The sequence below is a fragment of the Geotrypetes seraphini genome, chromosome 6, assembly GCF_902459505.1.
Source record: "Geotrypetes seraphini chromosome 6, aGeoSer1.1, whole genome shotgun sequence".
Lineage (NCBI taxonomy): Eukaryota > Metazoa > Chordata > Amphibia > Gymnophiona > Dermophiidae > Geotrypetes > Geotrypetes seraphini.
In genome coordinates this window covers 158,950,561-158,962,618 of record NC_047089.1, presented here as the reverse complement: position 1 = coordinate 158,962,618, position 12,058 = coordinate 158,950,561, and the positions used below count along the sequence as shown (strand labels likewise).

Genomic DNA, 12,058 nt, shown 5'->3' with positions numbered 1-12,058 from the left:
TTTAAACTGAAAACTGCTGGGTTTGCCCATTCTATTGGTAGACCATGTGTTTGTAACTTCTGGTTAATGACCTGGATCGCTTCGTTCACTGGAATTTTGGTGAACAGTGAAACTACGTTGAAACTGACCAGAATGTCTGTTACTTAGTTTCATGTCAGTGATGATCTCAACGAGATGGGCAGAGTCTCTAACGTTCGAAACCATGTCATCAGTTAAAAGTCCTTAACTTTTGGGATAGATAGCGAGCTTAAGCCCTTAAGACTTTCACCCCCCCCCCCCCAGACATAGTAATTTGTTGCTAAACATAACTTTTATACATAGCATCTTTTAGGGATAACCACTGCTGTTTATTTCTTTTTGAGTATTTCTTCATTCTTTTGAGAATTTAATCATCATCATTAGCCTTTCTGATTTTTATCCTGCTGCAAATACCCTTTAGAAAGAAGGACAATTGTGTCTTTTTTTGAAAACCTTCCCTTGAGAGGCAAGTGATCTTTTTCTGAAAAATTAGTTTGTTGGTCGTGAGGATTATTTTTCCTTTTTTTAAAATTTTGGATCCAAGTATATTGTCCCCCCTTCAAAACACAAAAAATACTGTAATTTGTAGTATATTTCCAAGTTAACTGCTTATGGGGTCCTTTTACTAAATGGCGCTACAGATTTTTAGCACGAGCTGGCGAGGTAAATGCTCCGACGTTCATAGAATTCCTGAGTGACAGAGCATTTACATCGTTGGTCCATACTAAAAACCTCTAGCTCTGTTTAGTAAAATGTAGTGTATGTTAATATGAAGTCTTGGTCTTATATTTTTGTTTAATATATTAACAAAATAGTTTCAGAATTTTTAAGCAAATGTAAGAGAATTGAGTGAGTTTAGATTTAAGTAATTAATATTTTTGATAAGTTTTAACAATGATGTACACCAAACCATCTGTTAGCCATAATAAATATGCACACCTAAGACCTAAGAATATCTAAGAAGACCTAAGAACAAGTTCAAAATAGCAAATTATGGGTCCCTTTTACAAAGCTATGGAAGCGATGCTGAAGCAGTAAACACACCGAAGCCCATAGGAATTGAATGGGCTTCAGTGCATTTACCTCAGCAGCATCACTACCTCAGCTTCGTAGAAGGGGCCCTAGGTGAACATTCCATGATATATAATTTCCTTCTTTGATATAGAAATATGCATGTTATTTTGAACTAGTGTCTAGAATGCATCTTTCAAAAATAGTTGAAGTGAAATAATACCATGTTTCCCTGAAAATAAGTCCTAGCATGATTTTCGGAGGTCTTAATATAAGCTCTAACCCAAAAATAAGTTCTAGTCAGATAATCCCCGAAGCCCCTCCCAAATGTCCCCGACACCGACACTCCCTGACTCCATTCCTGGGATTTGCTAGCAGCAGCAGCGCCACCCCCCCCCCCCCCCGGGAAGCCGAACCCTCCTACCCATCCCCTTGGAAAGCATCTTTCCATTTCTCCCTCCAATCCAAACATCGCCGACCCTCACACCATGAGACCAACATACCTCCCTCCAAACAGCAGCGTCGGCAGCACTTTAAACAGGCTGCTTCATGCGGTACAGGGAAGGCCCTGGTGGGAGAAGGCCACGAAGCAGCCTGTTTAGAGTGCTGCCGACGCTGTTTGGAAGGAAATATGTCAGTCTCGCGGTGGAAGGGTCAGCGTGATTTTGCTGCGCGGGGGGATGGGAGGGAGAGATAAAAGATGATGTGCAAAGGTTCTGCTGCATGGGGATAGGAGGGAGAGATAGAAAAATGCTGCAGAGGGAAGGCACAAGGGGACGGGTGAGAGGGGAGGAAAGATGATGTGCATGTGGGGGAGAGAAAGGAAAGAGGAAGAATTGGGGTAGAGGAGAGGAAGGTAGAGATGATTATTGTACAGTACTCCCCCGAATGGAACCTCCGCGAATCTTGAAAAACCGCGAATATGGTTTTTAGTGGGGGAGACAGGAGAGGGCAGTCGGAGTGCCGGCGAGTGATTGGTGAGGCCTGACTTTAGTGCAGGAAGAGGCGGTCGGAACATACTGCAAGTGATTTCCTTCACTCACCAGTGCTCCAGCTGCTCTTTCCTGCCCAGTCATTTGCAGTTGGAAAATATTGCGAGTAACTGGGGGAAGTACTGTATACGAAAAAAAATAAGACATCCACTGAAATAAGCCCTAGTGTGTTTTTTGGACCCAAAATTAATATAAGTCACTGTCTTATTTTGGGGGAAACACAATAGTATAGTAGCTTTAAAAATACTTGACACCACAATCATCTCTGACCTTTCTGACATTTCAATTGAACTAGCCTGTTTTTCTTCTTTCTGTAGGTACTGAAGCAGATGGCAACTCTTAGAAGTCCTTTTATTAAGGTATGTTTATGAATTTAATGTGTGCTAATGTTTAGCACGTGCTAAATGCTGCACAGCCCACTGTACACGTATGGGCTGCATGGCACTTAATGCATACTAATCTGTTAGTACAATTTAGTAAAGAACCCTTTACTGTTAAGGACAAGATCAAATAAAACACGGGAGGCCAAAGGTGATTCAATGTTTTACCATCTGTGACAAAAATATGAACGACACTGGATAAATGATTCAAAAGCTATTGGGCAGAAAGATACAAACACAAATACATTGTTTTTACAAGTTCAGTTCCCTGTAGGGAACTAGGCTTTAAAAAGAATTGAGACAAATAAAACATGTACTGTATTTAATTTGAAGACTCTCTGCTAATGTTGCTTTAAAATACTCCTGAGTGCCAACAACATCTACTACCTATTATGTTTAGTTTAATTTCTGAATGAATATGTTTTGAGTGCTTTTTAAAATTTTTTCCTTCTGCAGATAGAGAACTTTTAGGGACCATTTTACTAAAGCTTAGTGTGTGCTAATGGAATTAGTGCATTCTGAATGCGAAGAAGCCAACAGGCTTTTAATATTTATGGCCCAGTCAACACAGAGTGAAAAGCAATCACAGAATGACTCTTTTCACCAAAAACAGTGCATTGAGTGAGGACTTCACTACCATTGGCAACCCATCAAAACTTAACATGCATGAGTTAATTTAAACGCAAAAAGGAGGAAAAAGCCTCAGAAATACAGCACAAGCCAGTCGCCTCAGCGCCAGAATGGACAGAACCTCATAGGCATATAAAACCTCCTTTTATAAGTTTTAAAATAGCTCTGTGCAATGCAATCAAGAAGTAAACCAGAAAACAGTACAAAATTACTTATCTCTGCCGTGGATCAGCGCACCAATAATGGTCAGCATTTCAGAATTTCATGCTGCTTCAGGGTGTAACCGCTAGTCGATCCTTTCTGGGGAGCATACACAAGTGACTCTCCCTGCACTAACATTTATGACCATATTCTATAATGGCACCTAAGTTCAGGATCTCTGCCTAATTATTTTTAATTAACTTAATCGGCATGGTAATTGACTATGCCAGTTTCAGCCAATCAAAAAAACTCCAAACAAACATTAATAAAACAATTAGAGTTTGGTGCCAAACTCATAGGATGCCTAAGTTAAGGCACCCCCCCACACACCTACAAATGAATAACGATGCCAATATTAAAAAGTAGGCATGGTTATTGGTGGAGAATAGGCCTGATTGACTTAGGCATTGTTAGACATCCGACATTAGACACCACTCCATTAAGCCAGCTTTTCACTTGCCTATTTGGCAGAGCCTACGTCTAGGATGCCTAAGTCCACTAAGGTAATGCTATGTGTGGTTTTTTGTTTTTTTTATTTATTGACAACCTGCACTGTTTATAAAATCTTGCTCTTGGTGACTACCAATTCCGTTATAAGCTTTAGTAAAAGGTTCCCTTAGATTTGTAAGTCATATTATATTACGTGGCAAGATTAGTCCAGGAATGGGCAACCTGTAGCCCACCATTAAATTTTATGTGGCCCCTGAGACCATAGGAAGCATATATAGAAAACATCATTAACTATTTTAGCAATTTTAAATACTGTATTTTTCAAATATTTTCAGAGTAGCCACTTTAGCAGTTTTTTTTTTCCATCCTCTTTAGTTAAATTTTTACTTATTTATTGCTGAAGGTCTATGGAGCTCTGTGCATTTCCGGTTCCAACATTATGTAATGTTGCAGTCCACTAGGGATATACTCAAGGTGACCCTTTGCGTATAAAGGCTGCCCTCCCCTGGGCCAGTCTGTTGATTCCATAACCTGCACCAGACAGTAGAAGACAAGCTCAATAAGATGCCACAGATTTAAGTGTATATACCTCTTTTCCTAGTACCTCCCTTGCTTTTTCTTGTCCACTATGTGAAAGAGGATGACTGCCTTTTTTGTGGTTATAATCAAAGCAGTTTACATATTATATAAAGGTACTTATTTTATACCTGGGGCAATGGAGGGTTAAGTGACTTAACCAGAGTCACAAAGAACTGGAGTCAGAATTGAACACAGTTCCTCTCGTTCTTAGGTCATTGCACTAACTATTAGGCTACTCCTCCACTCTGAGATCATTAAAAAAAATTTCAGACATCTTAAAGGACTGGTGTGGCAATGATACATAAATACACCAAGTGTAAATCAAGCTATGATAAAATGGTGCTTGAATTTCTTAAATAAAATAAGAACAAGAAAGATCAGAAAACATACTATAGAGAAAAAATGTTAACACACCAAATATAGAAAATAAATATCCTTAATCCTTTTGCAGATTAAATAGTTAGCAAAACTTTTAAAAATGAAATTTTGTGATAGGTAACTGACAGAATAAATTTTATGACATCTGTCTATGAGATATAATTTATTTAAAAAATCCAAATCAAAAAAGACAGAAAAAAATCCACTTAATTACACTAATATACTAGAACAGATATGGAGAGTGAACCAATAGTCTACAAAGCAAGTATGCTAAAAAATAAAGAAAAAGGACCTCAAACACTACCAATTGAACAGTGTCTTATTGGGGTATGAATATTATCATGGGTCCAAAAAACCTTGATGAATTTTAAATTATCTGCAATTTAATATAGTTAAATATTGATGTCATTAATATTGCACAACTTCACATTATGCAAAAAATAGTAGCACTTAGCTGAAATCCATCCGAAGGGGGCTCAACCGTTTCACAATTAGCTGCTTCATCAGGGATAAACTTTACAAAAATGACTAACACAAACTAGCATGGAATTGCTGGAATTCAAATTGGATGGTGAACACTCTTCTGTGATACCTTTAAGAGAAATACATGCAAACAGGCAATAATCATAAAGAAAAGAATGGCAATACTGGTTAAGATTTATAAAAATACTGATTTTATTTACAAAATGTATCCATCATGAAACAATCTGTACTTACAACAATTCAAGCCATACAACATATGCTAGTGAATGGAAGTTCATTTTATTCAAGTCATATACAGTACTCCCCTGAAATTCGCGAGAGTTCCATTCTAGGAACTCCCACAAATTTTGAAAAACCGCAAATGTGGGTTTTCGCCTGTCAAAAGGCAGGGGAGGCAGGAGAGGGCAACTGGAGCGCCACAGGGTGAAGAAAATCACTCGCGGTCTGCTCCGACCACCTCTTCCTGTAGTAAAGTCGGGCTACACCAATCAAGAGCTGCTTTGACACGCAGCTCCTGAAGAGGTGGTTGGAGCAGACCGCAAATTTGTGAGTCCACAATTCGTGAATTCTTGGGGGGGGGAGGGGAAACACTGTACATTCAAAAAATGGCGTCAGCCATTTAAACAAACATCGGCATGATGCAACCAATCAGAATCATCTTCATGTGACATATATTCAAGAAAAAAAGTTACAAAAATGCCTTCTGCTCAATGCAAGAATTTAAACCCACTAGTTCTAAACTTTGCAATCTGTTGATCCAACATTATTCACATTGTAACAAATAATGATCCTTATCCCTACCTCTTATATTTTTCTTAATTAAAATCGATAATAAAGCACTGCAAGTCAGAAAAATCATGTTTGTTATTTAGACAGTGCTACTATGCTCATTCATTCTTATTTTAAAAGTCCTTATGGTTTTGCCCACATAAATCTTATTACAAGTGCATTAAATTATATATACACAACATATTTAGCATTACAATTGCTGAAATTGTAAACAGTGAAGCCTGCTATCTCCTGGATTTTTTTAAAAATTGTAATTGTAAAGTGATCTCAGATTTTACGTACACTGCATTTAAAACGACCTGTTAATTGTGGTTTCACCTTTGTCTGGTGAATATGTGGGGCTTAAAATTTCTTCCAAGTAAAGTGCCCATGTCTAGTGTTCATAAACAATGGCTGAGTCTGTACTATTTTCCAATGTTGTTAAATTAAATGATTAACCACTAGACTACCATTCAAATATTTCATTACAAATGTTTCTACTGATTCACCGTTTAAAGTATTTCAGCAATTGAAACAATAATTCCCTCTTCTACAAAGCCGTGCTAGCGGTTGCCGCGCGGCAACAGCCCCGAAGCCCTTTAAATCTCTATGGGCTTCGGGGCCGCTAGCGCAGCTTTGTCGAAGAGGGGGTAAATATGTTGTATATATCATTAAGTGCCCTTGTAATAAGATTTATGTGGACAAAACCATAAGGACTTTTAAAATAAGACCAGTCAGAAGTGGCCGCTGTCTGCATTACATTTAAGATGGCAGCCTCAGGCCAACTTTCACAAAGTTTCATTGAATGTGTGTCATATGATGATGATTCTGATTGGTTACATCGAACCGGCAATTGTTTAAGTGGCCGGCAACATTTTTTGAATGTGTATGAATTGAATGAAACAAACACTGCCATTCACTATCATATGGTGTATGGCTTGAATTGATGTACGTACAGACTGTTTCATGATGGATACATTTTGAAAGTAACAGATTTTTAAAAATTTTATTTTAACCAGTATTGCTATTATTTTCTTTATGATTAATGCCTGTTTGCATTTATTTTTTTAAGGTGTCACGGAAGAGTGTTTATCATCCAATTTGGATTTCAGCAATTCCATGCTAGTATGTGTTAAAGTTGTTTTTGTAAAGTTTATCCCTAATAAAGAAGCTAATTGTGAAATGGTTGAGCTGCCATCAGATGGATTTTAGCTAAATGCTACCATTTTTTGCATAAAGTGGAGTTGCACAATAATATTAATGACATCAATATTTAACAATATTAAATTGCAGATAAAATTTAAAACTCAAAGGTTTTTTGGACCCATGATAATATTCATACCTCAATAAAGACACTGTTTAGTTGGTAGTGTCTGGGTGTTTTGAGGACCTTTTTCCTTGTTTTTGAGCACACTTGCTTTGTAGGCTAACAGTTCACTCTCCGTATCTGTTTGAATTTATTAAAAAAACAAAACAAAAACATGTTTAACTTCCTGCTCACACTGTTTTATTCTACAGCTGCAAAGCAAACATTTCCAAGTTACATTACCATGACATAGCAAAACCAACCAACAACAAAATCCAATGATGCAAAGCAGAAAAGGTGCTTTTCCCCATAAAGAGATTAGGTTCTTACCTTGCCAATATCTTTTCTAGTAGATTGGTATGACATTCTAGATAGATAGGTAATATCCCCATGCTCGCAAGGCGTGCAGAAGGAATCCACTCCAGCTTTTGAATTCCTCCTCCTTTACTAGAGGGCTCTGCTGACCCTTCAGTTTGCACCAAAGCAGGAAATAGCCCCATATAGAAACACATGAGAAGGAGGGGTACGGGGAAACTCCCCAAACTATAATTCTGTTCTGCTCTGAAATTATACATGTTAAACATAGCCACTGAACAATCAAAACAGCAAAACAATCATGCCAAACAGAAACATTTATGGAGCTCAAATACCCCCCATGCAGTAAAAGCAATAGATTATTCTCTTCCTTTAAGGCACGTGGGTCAAACACAATACCCGTGGAGCGAATCCAGCCCACCTGGCCGTTTTATGCGGCCCATGGTGACTGTGTCTCTGACACTACACTCTCCAGGAACCTCCTTGAATCCCGACTCCCCTACCTACCACCTTCCCAGCCGCTGAAATTTAAAACCTTCCAGTCACCCGACGCGAAGCCAACCTCCCGCCATCAGCCTGCCCCGGAAGTGTTTTTTCTTGCAGCACTTCCTCTTCCCATTTAAGCAAGACACTGTAGAAAGAACAATTCCAGGGCAGGCCGACAGCGGGAGGCAGGCTTCACGTTGGTTGCCTGATGGTTTTAAATTTAAGCAACGGGGAGGTGGTAGGTGGGGGAGTCGGGAACTGGGGATTGTTGTACTGCAGGATCCTGCTGAGAGGGGAGGGCTGGGGTTGAGAATGAGGGAAGGACATACTGCAAGGGGGTGGGGTTGGAAAAACAAGAAGGACAGTGCATCTTGGTGCCTTGGCGACTGACATACACCACCATAGTTGCATTGTCCGAGAAGACTCTGGCCACTTGTTCCTCCAGACTCTTCTCCAGCCTCTGCAATGCCAATCGAACGGCATGAAGATCCAATCTGTTGATCAACCACTTCCTTTGGGAGGCTGACCAATGCCCCTGAATTGGGCATCCATTTACAGTGAGCTCCCCCCACCCAAACAGGCTGGCATCCTTTGTCACAATTACCCAAAGGCTATTCTGAAGGTTATGCCCCTTGATAATGCCTGTAGATGGAGCCACCAGCTCATACTGGCCCAAGCTTCCGGAGTCCACGACAGAGACATCCGAAGGAGGTCAGATTGAGAAGACTGCCTTGATAGTAATATACTCTGGAGAGAACACATGTGAGCCTTTTCTCATGGGACCATGTCTATCGTGGCTGCCATGGAGCCTAGCACCTGGAGGTAGTGCCATATGGAAGGAGCTGGTTTGACCAACAAGCTCATTATCTGGGTGCAAAGCTTCTGTCTATGTGCCTCTGGAATGTAGACACAACCTTCTGCTGTGTTGAAGAAGACTCCCAGGCATTCCAGGAATTGGGACGGAATCAGTTGGCTCTTTCAGAAATTCACTATCCAGCCTAGGCTCTGCAAGACCTGGACCACGTGGGCCAACGCTTGTTCTCCTTCTGGGAATGACAGAGCTCTGATCAGCCAGTTATCCAGGTATGGATGAACCTGCAAGCCCGTCTTGCATAGATGGGCAGCTACCACCACCACCACCTTGGTAAAGGGGTGAGGCGCTGTTGCCAGCCCAAAGGGAAGAGCCGAGAACTGGTAATGGTATTCCAGGACATGAAATCTCTGGAACTTTCTGTGTTCTGGAAAGATGGAAATGTGCAGATAGGTGTCTGTCACATCCAGCGAAGCCAGAAATTCCCTTGTGCCACTGCCACTAAGACTGATTTAACAGTCTCCATGCAAAAGCATGGTACTTTCAAGGTTGCATTGTTGTGTGTAAGATCCAGAATGGGTCTCTAATTGTCTTAGCCTTTTTTGGGTTCCAGAGGTTATCCGGGATTTATAGACTGATGAATCTGATGTCGGTGCCAGGCAAAATGGTAGACACTATTAAAAAGAACAAAATGACAGATCATATACATAAGCATGGATTAATGAGAAAGCTAACATGGATTTAGTCAAGGGAAATCTTGCCTCACCAATCTACTGCATTTCTTTGAAGGGGTGAATGAACATGTGGATAAAGGTGAACCGGTTGATATTGTGTATTTGGATTTTCAAAAGGCATTTGACAAAGTACCTCAAGAAAGACTTCTGAGGATATTAGAAAGTCATAGGTTAGGAGGTAATGTCCTATTAAGGATTAAGAACTGATTGAAAGACAGAAAACAGAGAGTAGGTTTAAATGGTCAATATTCTGAATGGAGAAGGGCAACACTGGGGTTCTAAACAAAAAAAATATGCAGATTACTGAGAGAACAATTCAATCAACCAGCAAGAAAGCAAGTGAGACATAGAGTTCAAGCATTTAAAGACAAGTTCAGCTTTATTCCCTGCATATATTATGCAAAGTTGTTGAGAAGTTGTATGCCAGTGAAAGAATCATAGCTTTGCGGTTTGAACTTTGACTACATGAATTAAAGTATGCAAGGATGATACTATAACAAGGAGTATTTTAGACCTGTGAAGTAGTTTTCCAATCTAGCATTGCCTGCAAGATAAGTTCTGGTGGCAAGCAGGGATTTAAGGCTTTTCCTCCTATTAAAAGTGTTTAATATAAGTTTGTCTGTTCAAGGCGAGTATTACTGATAAGATAAATAACATAGTAACATATTCCTGAGAGGTATATTTTTGGTTAAATAGTGGGGTTCCCCAGAGGGTCTGTGCTGAGACCACTGCTTTTTAACATATTTACCAATGATCTAGAGATGGGAATAACTAGTGAAATAATTAAATTTGCTGATGACACAAAGTTCTTCAATCACAAGAGGATTGTGAAAAATTGCAAGAGGACCTCATAAGACTGGAAGACTGGGCATCAAAATGGCAAATGACATTTAATGTGAGCAAGTGAAAAGTTATGCATATGGGAAAGAGGAACCTAAACTATAGCTATGTAATGCTGGGTTTCAATGTTAGGAGTCACTGCCCAGGAAAAGGATCTAGGTGTCCGTAGAGGATACGTTGAAGCCCTCAGCTCAATGTGTGGCGGCGGCTAAGAAAGCAAATAGAAAGTTAGGAATTATTAGGAAAGGAATGGAAAACAAAGATGAAAATGTTATAATGCCTTTGTATTACTCTACAGTATGGCTGCAACTTGAATACTGTGTGCAATTCTGTTTGCCATATCTCAAAAAAGATACAGCAGAATTAGAAAAGGCACAGAGAAGGGCTAAGAAAATGATAAAAGGTTTGGGATGACTTTGGGAGAGGATAAAGTAGCTAGGGCTCTTCAGCTTGGAGAAAACACAGCTCAGTAGTGATATGACAGAGGTATGTAAAATACTGAGAGGAGTGGAAAGGGTAGTTATGAATCGCTTGTTTACTCTTTCCAAAAATACTAGGACTAGGGGGCATGTGATGAAGCTACTAAGTAGTAGATTTAAAACAAACCGGAAAAAAAATATTTCTTCACACGTGTAATTAAACTCTGGAATTTGTTGCTGGAAAATGTGGTGAAATCAGTTAGCTTAGCGGGGTTTAAAAAAAGCTTGGCTAATTCCCTAAAATAGAAGGCCATTACTGAGATGGCTTGGGAAATTCACTATTTATTCCTAGGATTAGCAGCATAAAATCTGTTTTACTACTTGAGATCTAGCTAGGTACTTGGGACCCGGGTTGGCCACTGTTGGAAACAGGATACTGGGTTTGATGGACCTTCAGTCTGTACCAGTATGGCAATTCTTATGAGTATCTGCTCGAACCCAAATCTTCGAGCAGCATAAACTTTATGGCCTGAATATCTAAGCCTCTGAACTGTAGCTGCAACCTTGCTTGCTTTCTCTGGAGAGTCCATTACGGGCTGGGCAAATTCGAGCTTGTAACCGCTCCGAATGATCTCCAGCACTCAACGGTCCAACGAGATCTGAGCCCAGGCCTCTGCATACTCCGAGAGCTATCCCCTTATCTTCAGGGGAACTGCTTTCTTGGAGGTTAGAGTGAAACGAGAACTGGAGGCTTGGCTCTACCTGGGACCTGAGAATCTCTCTGGTAGTGCTAAAGAAATAATACATAGTTGTAGTAGTAGAATCTCTGTCTGGCTCCTTGGAAGGATATGTGAGGAGGCTTCGCCTGAGTACTATTAAAAGAGCCTGGAACTATGAAAATTAGACCACCCAGGGCCTCTAGAGGTTCGTGGTCTACTGTCAGGTAGAAATTTTGGATGCTGGTCATGAGATCACTCAGGTCCTTTCCAAACAACATTTGTTGCTTGAAAGGAAGCCTGCTGAGGGTAGCCTTGGAGGAGGAATTTCCATCCCGATGCCTGATCCAGAGCATTCTGTAGGCTACTGAATAAGCTAAAACTTTGCTCATGACTCTGATGTCATTAAGAGCATTGGCTATGTAATCCACTCCTGCTAATAGGAGTTGGGAGTAAAGGTTCATTGGCAGCCAGCTCAAGCCCCCGCAACCTGGTATGACAGGCGTGTGTTACAAATGAAGCTGCTGCAGCTGCTTTAATT

General features: G+C 40.1%; 1 protein-coding gene across 4 annotated transcripts in view; it reads right to left on the bottom strand.

The window, feature by feature from the left end:
* Positions 1-12,058, bottom strand: part of DCUN1D2 (defective in cullin neddylation 1 domain containing 2) — a 91,366-nt gene that overhangs the window by 76,351 nt on the left and 2,957 nt on the right. The window contains exon 1 of one of the 4 annotated variants that reach the window (XM_033948716.1): positions 4,070-4,213. The exons of the other annotated variants lie outside the window; for them this stretch is intronic. The gene's annotated coding sequence lies outside the window, so the exon portion shown is untranslated. Of the gene's footprint in view, positions 1-4,069; positions 4,214-12,058 lie in introns of those variants that run through there. 4 annotated transcript variants of the gene reach the window in all.